The sequence below is a fragment of the Solanum dulcamara genome, chromosome 9 (genome assembly GCF_947179165.1).
Source record: "Solanum dulcamara chromosome 9, daSolDulc1.2, whole genome shotgun sequence".
Classification (NCBI taxonomy): domain Eukaryota; kingdom Viridiplantae; phylum Streptophyta; class Magnoliopsida; order Solanales; family Solanaceae; genus Solanum; species Solanum dulcamara.
The window spans coordinates 35,061,496-35,079,785 of NC_077245.1; positions in this window are offsets into that span (position 1 = coordinate 35,061,496).

Here is an 18,290-nt window from a genome sequence, read left to right on the forward strand (position 1 = left end):
ATCTAATTTATTGGGGGGATGAATCTTGCAAATAATTGATTCGAGGATATATCCCCGTAAAATCGATATATCTGTTGGGAGTAGTTTTAAGAGAAAATAAATCTCTCATTATCTGTTCTTGATCTCCAATGGCTTGAAGTATCTTATCGAATTTTTCTTTATATCCCAAAGTACCTCCTTTTTGAGGCAATTGGGGTCTAAAAGATATATTTTCATACTTATCTTTTTCTTCCGTATTTGTCGAGGTATTATCATCTTTATTAGCTTTTATCAAGCTATTAACAATGTCATAAGAATCGCTGCATTGTCCAATTTTGGACGTTATCTGGGCACATACGCTGATTAATTTGTCAGCAATCAGTTGTTCACAATCGAAATTAGCAATTTCGATAATATCTGAAACTGCCTTTTGAATATCTTTAAATCCTTTATCAATATCTTGAAGATGATCTTTAATTTTTTCCATCTCTGGTGAGAAAATCTGCTGCAATATTTTTATTAGAGCGAATAATATCAAAAGAATATTCAGACAAAAGCATTTGCCATCTAATAAATCGTTTATATTCCGGTTTTGACGGAAGATTATTATTAACAAAAGCCTTTACTTGTGTATTATCAGTTCTAAGAGTAAATCTTTTTGGTAATAAAAAGTAATATAATTTTTGACAACTTTTTACTACGGCTAACAATTCTTTTTCATTAATATGATATCTTGTTTGTGCATCCGAAAAAGTTCCGGAACAATATCTACATAGACTTTCTCCTATCTTATTTTTATTAAGATCATAATCTATCTTTTTTAATACTCCGCTCCAGCACTGTTCCGAAGCATCTGTTTCTAAAATTAAATCATCACTATCTTTTGGTAATTGTAATTTTGGTAAGTCTTTGCAAATAGATTTAATATCATTTACTTTTTTCATTAAGACTTCATTAAATTCAAAGCTCTTATCCTTTTTTAATAATTCTTGAAATGGCTTTCTTAGTTCAGCCAAATTTTGAATATAATCCGAGGCATAGTTAAGTATCCCTAAAAAGCTTTGTACTTGCTTTTTATCGACTAATTTATCTGGGAAAACAGATATTTTTTCGACGATATGGCTTTGTAATTTAATACCATTTTCGTCAATTATCATTCCTAAAAATTCTATCTCATTTTTTAATAAGCTTGCTTTCTTTTTAGAAAGTGCTAATCCATTTTCTAGGCATAAGTTAGTGAATTTATTTAAGTGTATCAAGTGTTCTTCAAGGCTATCGGATAAAAATAAAATATCATCAACGTAGACAAATATATAGTCATAATCTTTAAAGATGTTATCCATTTTTCTTTGAAATATCTGTGGTGCATTTTTTAATCCAAATGGCATGACTAACCATTCATATTGCCCTTGCGGGGTAGAGAATGCAGTATAATGAACACTATCTTTATTCATTTTTATTTGCCAAAATCCACTTTTACAATCAAACTTAGAAAATATCTTTTTGTTAGTAGTTCTATTAATTAGGCTTTCTTTATGTGGTAAGAAATATCCATCAAATATAGTATTATCATTTAATTTTTTATAGTTAATTACCATCCTTGGTTTATTTCTTACTATCTCTGCATGGTTTCTAACCATAAAGGCTGGTGAGCTATGAGGAGAGTTACTAGGTCTTATTATTCTAAGACTTAATAATTCTTTAATCTGTTTTTGGAATTCTTTTTGGTCATCGGGGTTATATCTCATTGGTTTTACTCTAATAACTTTGTCTTTATCCTTCATTTCTAACTTGGCTTCTATCTTATTTTTATCCCAAAATTCTAAGGGATTTTCTGAAAAACATTGTTCTAACTTTTGTTTAATCATGTCTAAACTTTCTTCTAATTTATTAAAAGTTATTTGATATTCTAACAAGTTGTTAGATTGTTTATTTATTGTTTGAGGGTTGTCCCAATCAGTATCGTATTGAAGTAATGGAGTACTTTTTGGAAAAATTGGTTTATCTTGATATCCTATATCACCACGCTGGGCTGTGCGGGATTTAAAGTGAATAGGTAATCTTTTGGAATAAGCAGTTTTAAATCGTTTTACCATAATAATATGTTGACAAGGAGTTTTGAATTTTATTTGAAATAAAACTCTATCATATAAAACGGTATGAAACATTTCTAAAAAGTTATTTCCTAATAGAATATCTTGTCCGGTATTATGGAAATAAAATGGAGGACATTTTATTAGAAAATATCCTAGTAGTATGATCGGTTGAGCAATGCCTTTAGACATTGTTACAATATTATTAGATATATCTTTTCCCTTAGTAATGGGTAATTCTTGATGGTATTCTTTAGGGAATACGTCTGGTCTACAGCAACATATTCCTGATCCGTTATCTATATAGGCAGCAAAATATTCGGCTTTATAATCTTTATAAGTTATTCCTATTGGTATATAGATACTATATGGGCTTGTCATTTTGATATGAAAATTATCTTATCGTCGTAAGTAATCTTGATGCCATGATCAAGAATATCATATGGTTTTACACTATCTAGGAAAGTGGTTCCTAGCAGTATTTCTAACATATCATTATTTCCTTCTGGTTCAACCAATAGTCTTATAGGTATAGTGTTATCTTTAAATCTTAAAATAGTTTCTATTATGTTTGTTATTTCATGTTTCTTTCCATTAAAATCAGTATAAAGATGATTATCTTTTAATTTATATTGTTGGAGATGGTTACATAGCCTAAGGCTAATATAATTTCCACTGGCTCCTGTATCTAATAGGATGTTAATGGGAACAAATTGTATTCCATTAAAATATTCTCCTTTTATCTTATAGTTTCTTATTTCATCATTTTTTGCTTCTAAGATAGGTTGTCTAACTCTTTCTGACTGTGTTCTTCTTATCATCGCTGTAGGATTTATGACTCGAGTTTCCTCAAAGGATAGTCGAGATGAGGAATCTTGTCGATTGTACAAAGGTTTAGATTGTAAATCTAAATCTAATGGTGTATCTTCTATTTCTTGTATTTGTGTCATACTAGGCATTTGTATTTGACTAACTTCCTCAAATAGATGGGGATAATCTATCGTCTCTTTTATGGCAAAGCAATCAGAATGATGTGTATTAGAAATAGCATATGAGATTACATATGTTATCGAATAGGGTCTATTGTATTTATGAAAGAAATCTTTTCTTTTAAAATCTTGTATTAAACTTAAAGTTTTATCAAAGTCTTTATCTAGAAGATGGTAAGAAATTCTAGGATAAATATTAAATTTAATCTTTCCGTATTGTAAATTTCCTCGTAGTATTCCTAAACAGGCTTCTTTCCTGTTTATTATCCTATTATCTATAATAGCTAAATCTATTGGGGTATCTAATCCTTCTCTAAAGGTAGATTTTATTATTATCTGAATTGCTCCTATATGTATCCATCCTAGAGTATTTCAAATTTCCGTTTTTATTTTTCGTAATTTATCTTGATATCCTTTTTGGATAATAAAGGAATCATTATTTTATTAGAAGTAACTGAAACTTCTAACGCTCTTTCTTGGATATTTAATCCATAAAATAAATAATGTTGTCTTTTTCTTAATCCGAATCTATCAAGTATATTTACGTCAAATCCTAAGTAGTTAGTTAAAGAAAACTTTTCTTTTTGTATTTGTTTTAATTTTCTTTTATCAATAAAAATATCTTGTTTATATTCTCCAACTTGTTCTATCGTTTCTTCTATTATATTAGTTTCTATTTCATTACTCATTTTGACTGTCTTCATCTGACGAAGAATAATAATCTGTATCAGTTAGAATAAATATTGTATCGTCGGAATCTACTTCTTCAAAATTATTTAGTTGTATAAATTCTTCTAAATTTATCATTTCTTCGATATCTTCATCGATTTCTATTTTCTTGTTATTATTAGCAAATTTCTTTGGGCATCTATTGGCATAGTGTCCTATCTCTTTGCAGTAGTAACATCTACATTCTTTTGGATTTTTTCTTTTATTATTCCTTTTGTAAAAAGGTTTTTGATATCGTGTATATCCTTTCTTTTTGTAGTATCTAGCTTTTCTCTTTTTAAAATATTTTTTCTTAAAGAGTTTCTTTTTCTTATATTTTCTTTTAATCTTTTTGTAGTAATAGGGACTTTCACATCCAATCATTATAGGCATTTTAGGATTATCACAACATAAACTTATTTTCTTTCTTAATCCTTTTGTTGCTTTAGCTAATATGGCATCTGCACACCATGTACTAAGACTATCTTTTAAATGAGTTATTCTTTTTCCTAAAGTATCGGCTGTTCCGGGATTATAAGTATCTATTAACTTTCTACCCCAAGGGTCTGGTATCTTAGTAAAAAACATCGGTAAATACATTTCTGTATTTTTACCTCTGTTGTAAACATAGTAATAATAATCTTGAAAGACACAAATATATTTATCTATTTCACACATATCACATAATTGTAATCTTAACAAAGCAATTTCGTATTTTTTAATCGTTGCAGGGTCTTTTAAAATATTACCTTCTCCGGCAAATTCTAATCTTATAGCTTCGGTAGCTCTTGTAATTAAATTAGCAATATTATCATCGGCACCAAAGATATCATTTCGAGTGGCATCATTTAAGTTTTGCCAAAATCTTAACACACTATTTAATAGACTTCGTTCTATAAAATGTTTAGTGGTTCCATAATCCATTTTGTTTACTGTTACTGCTATCCTTAAAGAAGTTTCCCATTTATCTATAGCTTCTTCAGTATTATTAATACAATCTAAATCTAGATATATTCCAAACGGATTAATCGCTTCAGTTTTCATTGATCCTACTGGAGTGTGACTATCTTTTGTTCTTATTGCAGCATTTATACCTGCATAAGCCCTAGAGGGTTTATTAAAACTTGTTCGGCTGGTTTCAGCCTGAGTAGGGAGCTCAGTAATATTGGGATTAAAATCTACTTCTGGTTTGACTGAATCCATTTTTAAATTTATCATATCACCTTCATTTTTTAACTGGGTTCCTTTTATATTTATTATAAGGCTATCTATTTCTGAATTTTCGGAATCGGAGCTTACCATTTTAAATTATTTCCTCCGTATCCTTCAGGTATTTTTATTTTTGAAACATGGGATCCTATAATATCTAAGGTTTTATTTATAGGTTCTTTATCAATTTTTATTTCTTTTTGATCTAGTATTTCTTTTAAAGCTTGAATCTCTTTAACTATTAAATTTCCAAAATAAATTATCGTTCTTTGTATTTCATATAAATCTTGCTCTATTTTTAGAGGATCTTTCTCATTCAATAATTTATAATTGGATTTATTTTCCATTTTATCCTAGACTAGCTATCTGATTTTTGAAATAATAGTTTCTTAGTAAATTTATATTATGATTTTCATTTATTATATCTTCATTATTAGCAAGTATTTTTTCTTGTACTCTCTTTATCTGTTCGGACATGGTAGGATCTAATTTTTGTGAATATCTTTTAATAGCCTCATCTTTTATCTTAGCATTTTTTAAATTTCTTAGAGATGTCCAATATAATCGGTGATCTAACCTTATCTCTGCGAAGGAGGGTTGTCGTTTCATTATCCTATACTTGAAGAATGAGTTTCAATCTCAATTTTAATAAGTTTTATATTATCTGTTAGTCCTTTTATGACTTCATCATGATCATCTAGAATTCGCTTTGTCCTAATTATAGAATCTAGCTCGCTTTTGTTATCTTTTAACATTAAACGTAATAATCTTTTGCATTTTTCTTTACTGTTTTGGGTATCTTTTAAGTGTTTTCTAAACTTCCACAAGTAATTATTATCTATTTTTATATCTGCAAAAGTAGGATGTCTTTTCATTCTATATCTATATCATTAAAATTTTCATAGCACTTTAGTGAGTTAGTTATTCTATCAAATTTATCTTCACTGTTTTCTTGTCTAATCTTTATCTCTAAAGTTGACATGTTTTGTGTAATATCTACTTCCACGTCTTTAACGTCTATCATGGCTCTGATACCAACGGGGAGAGGGGGACCAGAAAATTGCTGGTTCGATAAGTCAAGTATCTGAGTGGGTATATTTTCATATCTAGCAATGCTATTGTCTTGTTTAACAAGTAAAATTAAGCCTCCTGAGGAGGAATATGTTATGTCTAAAGTAAACATAATTTTTTTTTTTTTGAAAGAGAGTAACTTTCAAGAGCAGAGTAATATTATAACAGTATAATATTTCAACTTAAATAAAAAGTCAAGGGTCCAACACGCTTCCATACCTGTCCCGTTTTGACCAAAATTACACCGGGTATCCGTCGAGACTTTTACCGGATATTGCAATCCCAACCTGAAAACAGGTAACTTCTCTGACGTTCCTTCAGCGTAACTCAGCACAGCCTTAGTTCGTTTTCTACTCTAAGGCGTAAGGGTGATATAAAAGGGGAGACTTGTCTTTTTATGAAAGGAAAAAGATTATAACAGTAATAATAATATTTGCTCAAGAAAGTAACTCAAAAACTTCTTAGTTTTTATTCATATCTTGGTATTGGGGGTATTTTACAAAAGAGAGGAAAATATTAGAGGTTCTTTTCTGATCGATGCCTCTCTATGTTACAAACTATCTCCTTTTATAGATGAAGGAGACGGACTTCAACTACGGACTTCAAAATTAGAAAATAACTTGATAATGACATTATACTTATCCTAAATCTCTAAAGACTTTTCTATATAACAATAGTGTCATCTTTTTCTACACATATTATTTACTTACAAAATGACAAAATATTAGCTATTAGTCACTATCATATCTTATTACAAAATGACAAAAGGTTAGATAAATGTCGCTATCTTCTCCTTTGTCTTTTCTTCCATCCTTGATTTCTTGCGTATCTTCTCTTCTATTTCTATCTTCTTCTTCCATTTGTCAAAGTAGCAAAGATAGTTGGACCACCTATCACAAAATGACAAATGTGTCTCTATCTTACTAAAATGAATCTTTATCTTCTACATCTTGATCTTTATCTCTTTTTCCACACGTAAGAGCTTTATTCGGATGATGTGGACATGACATCTTCAATTATCTTTTCTTTTCTCGGAGAGCAGAATTCACACGTCCCTTTGGCGTGCTTTCTCATCTCACATAATCGTTGTTGTGCTTGTGGACTTGATTTAATAATTCCCTTATTAATCAGGTCTATCTTGGTTTGCATATATCTTTTTGCCGATGGTGGTGTAGTTTTAGCAGGGGCAATCATAATTGAGGAATGTATTTTCGTTCCTCCATAGGTCCTGAATCCTCTTTTGAAACTATGTTCCATGTTTTGCAACACAATCCTTAATCCAATAGCACGTCTCTAATGGACATCTTTGTTGGAGAATCTCTGAAATATCTTTTCTTGAAAATTATTTATAATATTAAAATCGTCGGCCTTTCCAATTTGCATAAAATGGTAGGCAGGATATCTTTCTTCTTTGTAAAAATCCAGTCCGGCAGAAATAAACTTAAGGACCAAAATATCTTTGATGGTAATCGTTGGGTTATTCAGATAACAATCTTTAACTCCGTCTTGTACCCATGAAGGTAATCTACTAATTTCCGAAAAATTTGGAGAAGTAAGATAAATAGAATTTACCGCTCCAAAATCATACCAGTATCTAATTTCTTGGGGGGATGAATCTTGCAAATAATTGATTCGAGGATATATCCCCATAAAATCGATATATCTGTTGGGAGTAGTTTTAAGAGAAAATAAATCTCTCTTTATCTGTTCTTGATCTCCAATGGTTTGAAGTATCTTATCGAATTTTTCTTTATATCCCAAAGTACCTCCTTTTTGAGGCAATTGGGGTCTAAAAGATATATTTTCATACTTATCTTTTTCTTTCGTATTTGTCGAGGTATTATCATCTTTATTAGCTTTTATCAAGCTATTAACAATGTCATAAGAATCGCTGCATTGTCCAATTTTGGACGTTATCTGGGCACATACGCTGATTAATTTGTCAGCAATCAGTTGTTCACAATCGAAATTAGCAATTTCGATAATATCTGAAACTGCCTTTTGAATATCTTTAAATCCTTTATCAATATCTTGAAGATGATCTTTAATTTTTTCCATCTCTGGTGAGAAAATCTGCTGCAATATTTTTATTAGAGCGAATAATATCAAAAGAATATTCAGACAAAAGCATTTGCCATCTAATAAATCGTTTATATTCCGGTTTTGACGGAAGATTATTATTAACAAAAGCCTTTACTTGTGTATTATCAGTTCTAAGAGTAAATCTTTTTGGTAATAAAAAGTAATATAATTTTTGACAACTTTTTACTACGGCTAACAATTCTTTTTCATTAATATGATATCTTGTTTGTGCATCCGAAAAAGTTCCGGAACAATATCTACATAGACTTTCTCCTATCTTATTTTTATTAAGATCATAATCTATCTTTTTTAATACTCCGCTCCAGCACTGTTCCGAAGCATCTGTTTCTAAAATTAAATCATCACTATCTTTTGGTAATTGTAATTTTGGTAAGTCTTTGCAAATAGATTTAATATCATTTACTTTTTTCATTAAGACTTCATTAAATTCAAAGCTCTTATCCTTTTTTAATAATTCTTGAAATGGCTTTCTTAGTTCAGCCAAATTTTGAATATAATCCGAGGCATAGTTAAGTATCCCTAAAAAGCTTTGTACTTGCTTTTTATCGACTAATTTATCTGGGAAAACAGATATTTTTTCGACGATATGGCTTTGTAATTTAATACCATTTTCGTCAATTATCATTCCTAAAAATTCTATCTCATTTTTTAATAAGCTTGCTTTCTTTTTAGAAAGTGCTAATCCATTTTCTAGGCATAAGTTAGTGAATTTATTTAAGTGTATCAAGTGTTCTTCAAGGCTATCGGATAAAACTAAAATATCATCAACGTAGACAAATATATAGTCATAATCTTTAAAGATATTATCCATTTTTCTTTGAAATATCTGTGGTGCATTTTTTAATCCAAATGGCATGACTAACCATTCATATTGCCCTTGCGGGGTAGAGAATGCAGTATAATGAACACTATCTTTATTCATTTTTATTTGCCAAAATCCACTTTTACAATCAAACTTAGAAAATATCTTTTTGTTAGTAGTTCTATTAATTAGGCTTTCTTTATGTGGTAAGAAATATCCATCAAATATAGTATTATCATTTAATTTTTTATAGTTAATTACCATCCTTGGTTTATTTCTTACTATCTCTGCATGGTTTCTAACCATAAAGGCTGGTGAGCTATGAGGAGAGTTACTAGGTCTTATTATTCTAAGACTTAATAATTCTTTAATCTGTTTTTGGAATTCTTTTTGGTCATCGGGGTTATATCTCATTGGTTTTACTCTAATAACTTTGTCTTTATCCTTCATTTCTAACTTGGCTTCTATCTTATTTTTATCCCAAAATTCTAAGGGATTTTCTGAAAAACATTGTTCTAACTTTTGTTTAATCATGTCTAAACTTTCTTCTAATTTATTAAAAGTTATTTGATATTCTAACAAGTTGTTAGATTGTTTATTTATTGTTTGAGGGTTGTCCCAATCAGTATCGTATTGAAGTAATGGAGTACTTTTTGGAAAAATTGGTTTATCTTGATATCCTATATCACCACGCTGGGCTGTGCGGGATTTAAAGTGAATAGGTAATCTTTTGGAATAAGCAGTTTTAAATCGTTTTACCACAATAATATGTTGACAAGGAGTTTTGAATTTTATTTGAAATAAAACTCTATCATATAAAACGGTATGAAACATTTCTAAAAAGTTATTTCCTAATAGAATATCTTGTCCGGTATTATGGAAATAAAATGGAGGACATTTTATTAGAAAATATCCTAGTAGTATGATCGGTTGAGCAATGCCTTTAGACATTGTTACAATATTATTAGATATATCTTTTCCCTTAGTAATGGGTAATTTTTGATGGTATTCTTTAGGGAATACGTCTGGTCTACAGCAACATATTCCTGATCCGTTATCTATATAGGCAGCAAAATATTCGGCTTTATAATCTTTATAAGTTATTCCTATTGGTATATAGATACTATATGGGCTTGTCATTTTGATATGAAAATTATCTTATCGTCGTAAGTAATCTTGATGCCATGATCAAGAATATCATATGGTTTTACACTATCTAGGAAAGTGGTTCCTAGCAGTATTTCTAACATATCATTATTTCCTTCTGGTTCAACCAATAGTCTTATAGGTATAGTGTTATCTTTAAATCTTAAAATAGTTTCTATCATGTTTGTTATTTCATGTTTCTTTCCATTAAAATCAGTATAAAGATGATTATCTTTTAATTTATATTGTTGGAGATGGTTACATAGCCTAAGGCTAATATAATTTCCACTGGCTCCTGTATCTAATAGGATGTTAATGGGAACAAATTGTATTCCATTAAAATATTCTCCTTTTATCTTATAGTTTCTTATTTCATCATTTTTTGCTTCTAAGATAGGTTGTCTAACTCTTTCTGACTGTGTTCTTCTTATCATCGCTGTAGGATTTATGACTCGAGTTTCCTCAAAGGATAGTCGAGATGAGGAATCTTGTCGATTGTACAAAGGTTTAGATTGTAAATCTAAATCTAATGGTGTATCTTCTATTTCTTGTATTTGTGTCATACTAGGCATTTGTATTTGACTAACTTCCTCAAATAGATGGGGATAATCTATCGTCTCTTTTATGGCAAAGCAATCAGAATGATGTGTATTAGAAATAGCATATGAGATTACATATGTTATCGAATAGGGTCTATTGTATTTATGAAAGAAATCTTTTCTTCTAAAATCTTGTATTAAATTTAAAGTTTTATCAAAGTCTTTATCTAGAAGATGGTAAGAAATTCTAGGATAAATATTAAATTTAATCTTTCCGTATTGTAAATTTCCTCGTAGTATTCCTAAACAGGCTTCTTTCCTGTTTATTATCCTATTATCTATAATAGCTAAATCTATTGGGGTATCTAATCCTTCTCTAAAGGTAGATTTTATTATTATCTGAATTGCTCCTATATGTATCCATCCTAGAGTATTTCGAATTTCCGTTTTTATTTTTCGTAATTTATCTTGATATCCTTTTTGGATAATAAAGGAATCATTATTTTATTAGAAGTAACTGAAACTTCTAACGCTCTTTCTTGGATATTTAATCCATAAAATAAATAATGTTGTCTTTTTCTTAATCCGAATCTATCAAGTATATTTACGTCAAATCCTAAGTAGTTAGTTAAAGAAAACTTTTCTTTTTGTATTTGTTTTAATTTTCTTTTATCAATAAAAATATCTTGTTTATATTCTCCAACTTGTTCTATCGTTTCTTCTATTATATTAGTTTCTATTTCATTACTCATTTTGACTGTCTTCATCTGACGAAGAATAATAATCTGTATCAGTTAGAATAAATATTGTATCGTCGGAATCTACTTCTTCAAAATTATTTAGTTGTATAAATTCTTCTAAATTTATCATTTCTTCGATATCTTCATCGATTTCTATTTTCTTGTTATTATTAGCAAATTTCTTTGGGCATCTATTGGCATAGTGTCCTATCTCTTTGCAGTAGTAACATCTACATTCTTTTGGATTTTTTCTTTTATTATTCCTTTTGTAAAAAGGTTTTTGATATCGTGTATATCCTTTCTTTTTGTAGTATCTAGCTTTTCTCTTTTTAAAATATTTTTTCTTAAAGAGTTTCTTTTTCTTATATTTTCTTTTAATCTTTTTGTAGTAATAGGGACTTTCACATCCAATCATTATAGGCATTTTAGGATTATCACAACATAAACTTATTTTCTTTCTTAATCCTTTTGTTGCTTTAGCTAATATGGCATCTGCACACCATGTACTAAGACTATCTTTTAAATGAGTTATTCTTTTTCCTAAAGTATCGGCTGTTCCGGGATTATAAGTATCTATTAACTTTCTACCCCAAGGGTCTGGTATCTTAGTAAAAAACATCGGTAAATACATTTCTGTATTTTTACCTCTGTTGTAAACATAGTAATAATAATCTTGAAAGACACAAATATATTTATCTATTTCACACATATCACATAATTGTAATCTTAACAAAGCAATTTCGTATTTTTTAATCGTTGCAGGGTCTTTTAAAATATTACCTTCTCCGGCAAATTCTAATCTTATAGCTTCGGTAGCTCTTGTAATTAAATTAGCAATATTATCATCGGCACCAAAGATATCATTTCGAGTGGCATCATTTAAGTTTTGCCAAAATCTTAACACACTATTTAATAGACTTCGTTCTATAAAATGTTTAGTGGTTCCATAATCCATTTTGTTTACTGTTACTGCTATCCTTAAAGAAGTTTCCCATTTATCTATAGCTTCTTCAGTATTATTAATACAATCTAAATCTAGATATATTCCAAACGGATTAATCGCTTCAGTTTTCATTGATCCTACTGGAGTGTGACTATCTTTTGTTCTTATTGCAGCATTTATACCTGCATAAGCCCTAGAGGGTTTATTAAAACTTGTTCGGCTGGTTTCAGCCTGAGTAGGGAGCTCAGTAATATTGGGATTAAAATCTACTTCTGGTTTGACTGAATCCATTTTTAAATTTATCATATCACCTTCATTTTTTAACTGGGTTCCTTTTATATTTATTATAAGGCTATCTATTTCTGAATTTTCGGAATCGGAGCTTACCATTTTAAATTATTTCCTCCGTATCCTTCAGGTATTTTTATTTTTGAAACATAGGATCCTATAATATCTAAGGTTTTATTTATAGGTTCTTTATCAATTTTTATTTCTTTTTGATCTAGTATTTCTTTTAAAGCTTGAATCTCTTTAACTATTAAATTTCCAAAATAAATTATCGTTCTTTGTATTTCATATAAATCTTGCTCTATTTTTAGAGGATCTTTCTCATTCAATAATTTATAATTGGATTTATTTTCCATTTTATCCAAGACTAGCTATCTGATTTTTGAAATAATAGTTTCTTAGTAAATTTATATTATGATTTTCATTTATTATATCTTCATTATTAGCAAGTATTTTTTCTTGTACTCTCTTTATCTGTTCGGACATGGTAGGATCTAATTTTTGTGAATATCTTTTAATAGCCTCATCTTTTATCTTAGCATTTTTTAAATTTCTTAGAGATGTCCAATATAATCGGTGATCTAACCTTATCTCTGCGAAGGAGGGTTGTCGTTTCATTATCCTATACTTGAAGAATGAGTTTCAATCTCAATTTTAATAAGTTTTATATTATCTGTTAGTCCTTTTATGACTTCATCATGATCATCTAGAATTCGCTTTGTCCTAATTATAGAATCTAGCTCGCTTTTGTTATCTTTTAACATTAAACGTAATAATCTTTTGCATTTTTCTTTACTGTTTTGGGTATCTTTTAAGTGTTTTCTAAACTTCCACAAGTAATTATTATCTATTTTTATATCTGCAAAAGTAGGATGTCTTTTCATTCTATATCTATATCATTAAAATTTTCATAGCACTTTAGTGAGTTAGTTATTCTATCAAATTTATCTTCACTGTTTTCTTGTCTAATCTTTATCTCTAAAGTTGACATGTTTTGTGTAATATCTACTTCCACGTCTTTAACGTCTATCATGGCTCTGATACCAACGGGGAGAGGGGGACCAGAAAATCGCTGGTTCGATAAGTCAAGTATCTGAGTGGGTATATTTTCATATCTAGCAATGCTATTGTCTTGTTTAACAAGTAAAATTAAGCCTCCTGAGGAGGAATATGTTATGTCTAAAGTAAACATAATTTTTTTTTTTTTTTGAAAGAGAGTAACTTTCAAGAGCAGAGTAATATTATAACAGTATAATATTTCAACTTAAATAAAAAGTCAAGGGTCCAACACGCTTCCATACCTGTCCCGTTTTGACCAAAATTACACCGGGTATCCGTCGAGACTTTTACCGGATATTGCAATCCCAACCTGAAAACAGGTAACTTCTCTGACGTTCCTTCAGCGTAACTCAGCACAGCCTTAGTTCGTTTTCTACTCTAAGGCGTAAGGGTGATATAAAAGGGGAGACTTGTCTTTTTATGAAAGGAAAAAGATTATAACAGTAATAATAATATTTGCTCAAGAAAGTAACTCAAAAACTTCTTAGTTTTTATTCATATCTTGGTATTGGGGGTATTTTACAAAAGAGAGGAAAATATTAGAGGTTCTTTTCTGATCGATGCCTCTCTATGTTACAAACTATCTCCTTTTATAGATGAAGGAGACGGACTTCAACTACGGACTTCAAAATTAGAAAATAACTTGATAATGACATTATACTTATCCTAAATCTCTAAAGACTTTTCTATATAACAATAGTGTCATCTTTTTCTACACATATTATTTACTTACAAAATGACAAAATATTAGCTATTAGTCACTATCATATCTTATTACAAAATGACAAAAGGTTAGATAAATGTCGCTATCTTCTCCTTTGTCTTTTCTTCCATCCTTGATTTCTTGCGTATCTTCTCTTCTATTTCTATCTTCTTCTTCCATTTGTCAAAGTAGCAAAGATAGTTGGACCACCTATCACAAAATGACAAATGTGTCTCTATCTTACTAAAATGAATCTTTATCTTCTACATCTTGATCTTTATCTCTTTTTCCACACGTAAGAGCTTTATTCGGATGATGTGGACATGACATCTTCAATTATCTTTTCTTTTCTCGGAGAGCAGAATTCACACGTCCCTTTGGCGTGCTTTCTCATCTCACATAATCGTTGTTGTGCTTGTGGACTTGATTTAATAATTCCCTTATTAATCAGGTCTATCTTGGTTTGCATATATATTTTTGCCGATGGTGGTGTAGTTTTAGCAGGGGCAATCATAATTGAGGAATGTATTTTCGTTCCTCCATAGGTCCTGAATCCTCTTTTGAAACTATGTTCCATGTTTTGCAACACAATCCTTAATCCAATAGCACGTCTCTAATGGACATCTTTGTTGGAGAATCTCTGAAATATCTTTTCTTGAAAATTATTTATAATATTAAAATCGTCGGCCTTTCCAATTTGCATAAAATGGTAGGCAGGATATCTTTCTTCTTTGTAAAAATCTGGTCCGGCAGAAATAAACTTAAGGACCAAAATATCTTTGATGGTAATCGTTGGGTTATTCAGATAACAATCTTTAACTCCGTCTTGTACCCATGAAGGTAATCTACTAATTTCCGGAAAATTTGGAGAAGTAAGATAAATAGAATTTACCGCTCCAAAATCATACCAGTATCTAATTTCTTGGGGGGATGAATCTTGCAAATAATTGATTCGAGGATATATCCCCGTAAAATCGATATATCTGTTGGGAGTAGTTTTAAGAGAAAATAAATCTCTCATTATCTGTTCTTGATCTCCAATGGCTTGAAGTATCTTATCGAATTTTTCTTTATATCCCAAAGTACCTCCTTTTTGAGGCAATTGGGGTCTAAAAGATATATTTTCATACTTATCTTTTTCTTCCGTATTTGTCGAGGTATTATCATCTTTATTAGCTTTTATCAAGCTATTAACAATGTCATAAGAATCGCTGCATTGTCCAATTTTGGACGTTATCTGGGCACATACGCTGATTAATTTGTCAGCAATCAGTTGTTCACAATCGAAATTAGCAATTTCGATAATATCTGAAACTGCCTTTTGAATATCTTTAAATCCTTTATCAATATCTTGAAGATGATCTTTAATTTTTTCCATCTCTGGTGAGAAAATCTGCTGCAATATTTTTATTAGAGCGAATAATATCAAAAGAATATTCAGACAAAAGCATTTGCCATCTAATAAATCGTTTATATTCCGGTTTTGACGGAAGATTATTATTAACAAAAGCCTTTACTTGTGTATTATCAGTTCTAAGAGTAAATCTTTTTGGTAATAAAAAGTAATATAATTTTTGACAACTTTTTACTACGGCTAACAATTCTTTTTCATTAATATGATATCTTGTTTGTGCATCCGAAAAAGTTCCGGAATAATATCTACATAGACTTTCTCCTATCTTATTTTTATTAAGATCATAATCTATCTTTTTTAATACTCCGCTCCAGCACTGTTCCGAAGCATCTGTTTCTAAAATTAAATCATCACTATCTTTTGGTAATTGTAATTTTGGTAAGTCTCTGCAAATAGATTTAATATCATTTACTTTTTTCATTAAGACTTCATTAAATTCAAAGCTCTTATCCTTTTTTAATAATTCTTGAAATGGCTTTCTTAGTTCAGCCAAATTTTGAATATAATCCGAGGCATAGTTAAGTATCCCTAAAAAGCTTTGTACTTGCTTTTTATCGACTAATTTATCTGGGAAAACAGATATTTTTTCGACGATATGGCTTTGTAATTTAATACCATTTTCGTCAATTATCATTCCTAAAAATTCTATCTCATTTTTTAATAAGCTTGCTTTCTTTTTAGAAAGTGCTAATCCATTTTCTAGGCATAAGTTAGTGAATTTATTTAAGTGTATCAAGTGTTCTTCAAGGCTATCGGATAAAACTAAAATATCATCAACGTAGACAAATATATAGTCATAATCTTTAAAGATGTTATCCATTTTTCTTTGAAATATCTGTGGTGCATTTTTTAATCCAAATGGCATGACTAACCATTCATATTGCCCTTGCGGGGTAGAGAATGCAGTATAATGAACACTATCTTTATTCATTTTTATTTGCCAAAATCCACTTTTACAATCAAACTTAGAAAATATCTTTTTGTTAGTAGTTCTATTAATTAGGCTTTCTTTATGTGGTAAGAAATATCCATCAAATATAGTATTATCATTTAATTTTTTATAGTTAATTACCATCCTTGGTTTATTTCTTACTATCTCTGCATGGTTTCTAACCATAAAGGCTGGTGAGCTATGAGGAGAGTTACTAGGTCTTATTATTCTAAGACTTAATAATTCTTTAATCTGTTTTTGGAATTCTTTTTGGTCATCGGGGTTATATCTCATTGGTTTTACTCTAATAACTTTGTCTTTATCCTTCATTTCTAACTTGGCTTCTATCTTATTTTTATCCCAAAATTCTAAGGGATTTTCTGAAAAACATTGTTCTAACTTTTGTTTAATCATGTCTAAACTTTCTTCTAATTTATTAAAAGTTATTTGATATTCTAACAAGTTGTTAGATTGTTTATTTATTGTTTGAGGGTTGTCCCAATCAGTATCGTATTGAAGTAATGGAGTACTTTTTGGAAAAATTGGTTTATCTTGATATCCTATATCACCACGCTGGGCTGTGCGGGATTTAAAGTGAATAGGTAATCTTTTGGAATAAGCAGTTTTAAATCGTTTTACCACAATAATATGTTGACAAGGAGTTTTGAATTTTATTTGAAATAAAACTCTATCATATAAAACGGTATGAAACATTTCTAAAAAGTTATTTCCTAATAGAATATCTTGTCCGGTATTATGGAAATAAAATGGAGGACATTTTATTAGAAAATATCCTAGTAGTATGATCGGTTGAGCAATGCCTTTAGACATTGTTACAATATTATTAGATATATCTTTTCCCTTAGTAATGGGTAATTTTTGATGGTATTCTTTAGGGAATACGTCTGGTCTACAGCAACATATTCCTGATCCGTTATCTATATAGGCAGCAAAATATTCGGCTTTATAATCTTTATAAGTTATTCCTATTGGTATATAGATACTATATGGGCTTGTCATTTTGATATGAAAATTATCTTATCGTCGTAAGTAATCTTGATGCCATGATCAAGAATATCATATGGTTTTACACTATCTAGGAAAGTGGTTCCTAGCAGTATTTCTAACATATCATTATTTCCTTCTGGTTCAACCAATAGTCTTATAGGTATAGTGTTATCTTTAAATCTTAAAATAGTTTCTATCATGTTTGTTATTTCATGTTTCTTTCCATTAAAATCAGTATAAAGATGATTATCTTTTAATTTATATTGTTGGAGATGGTTACATAGCCTAAGGCTAATATAATTTCCACTGGCTCCTGTATCTAATAGGATGTTAATGGGAACAAATTGTATTCCATTAAAATATTCTCCTTTTATCTTATAGTTTCTTATTTCATCATTTTTTGCTTCTAAGATAGGTTGTCTAACTCTTTCTGACTGTGTTCTTCTTATCATCGCTGTAGGATTTATGACTCGAGTTTCCTCAAAGGATAGTCGAGATGAGGAATCTTGTCGATTGTACAAAGGTTTAGATTGTAAATCTAAATCTAATGGTGTATCTTCTATTT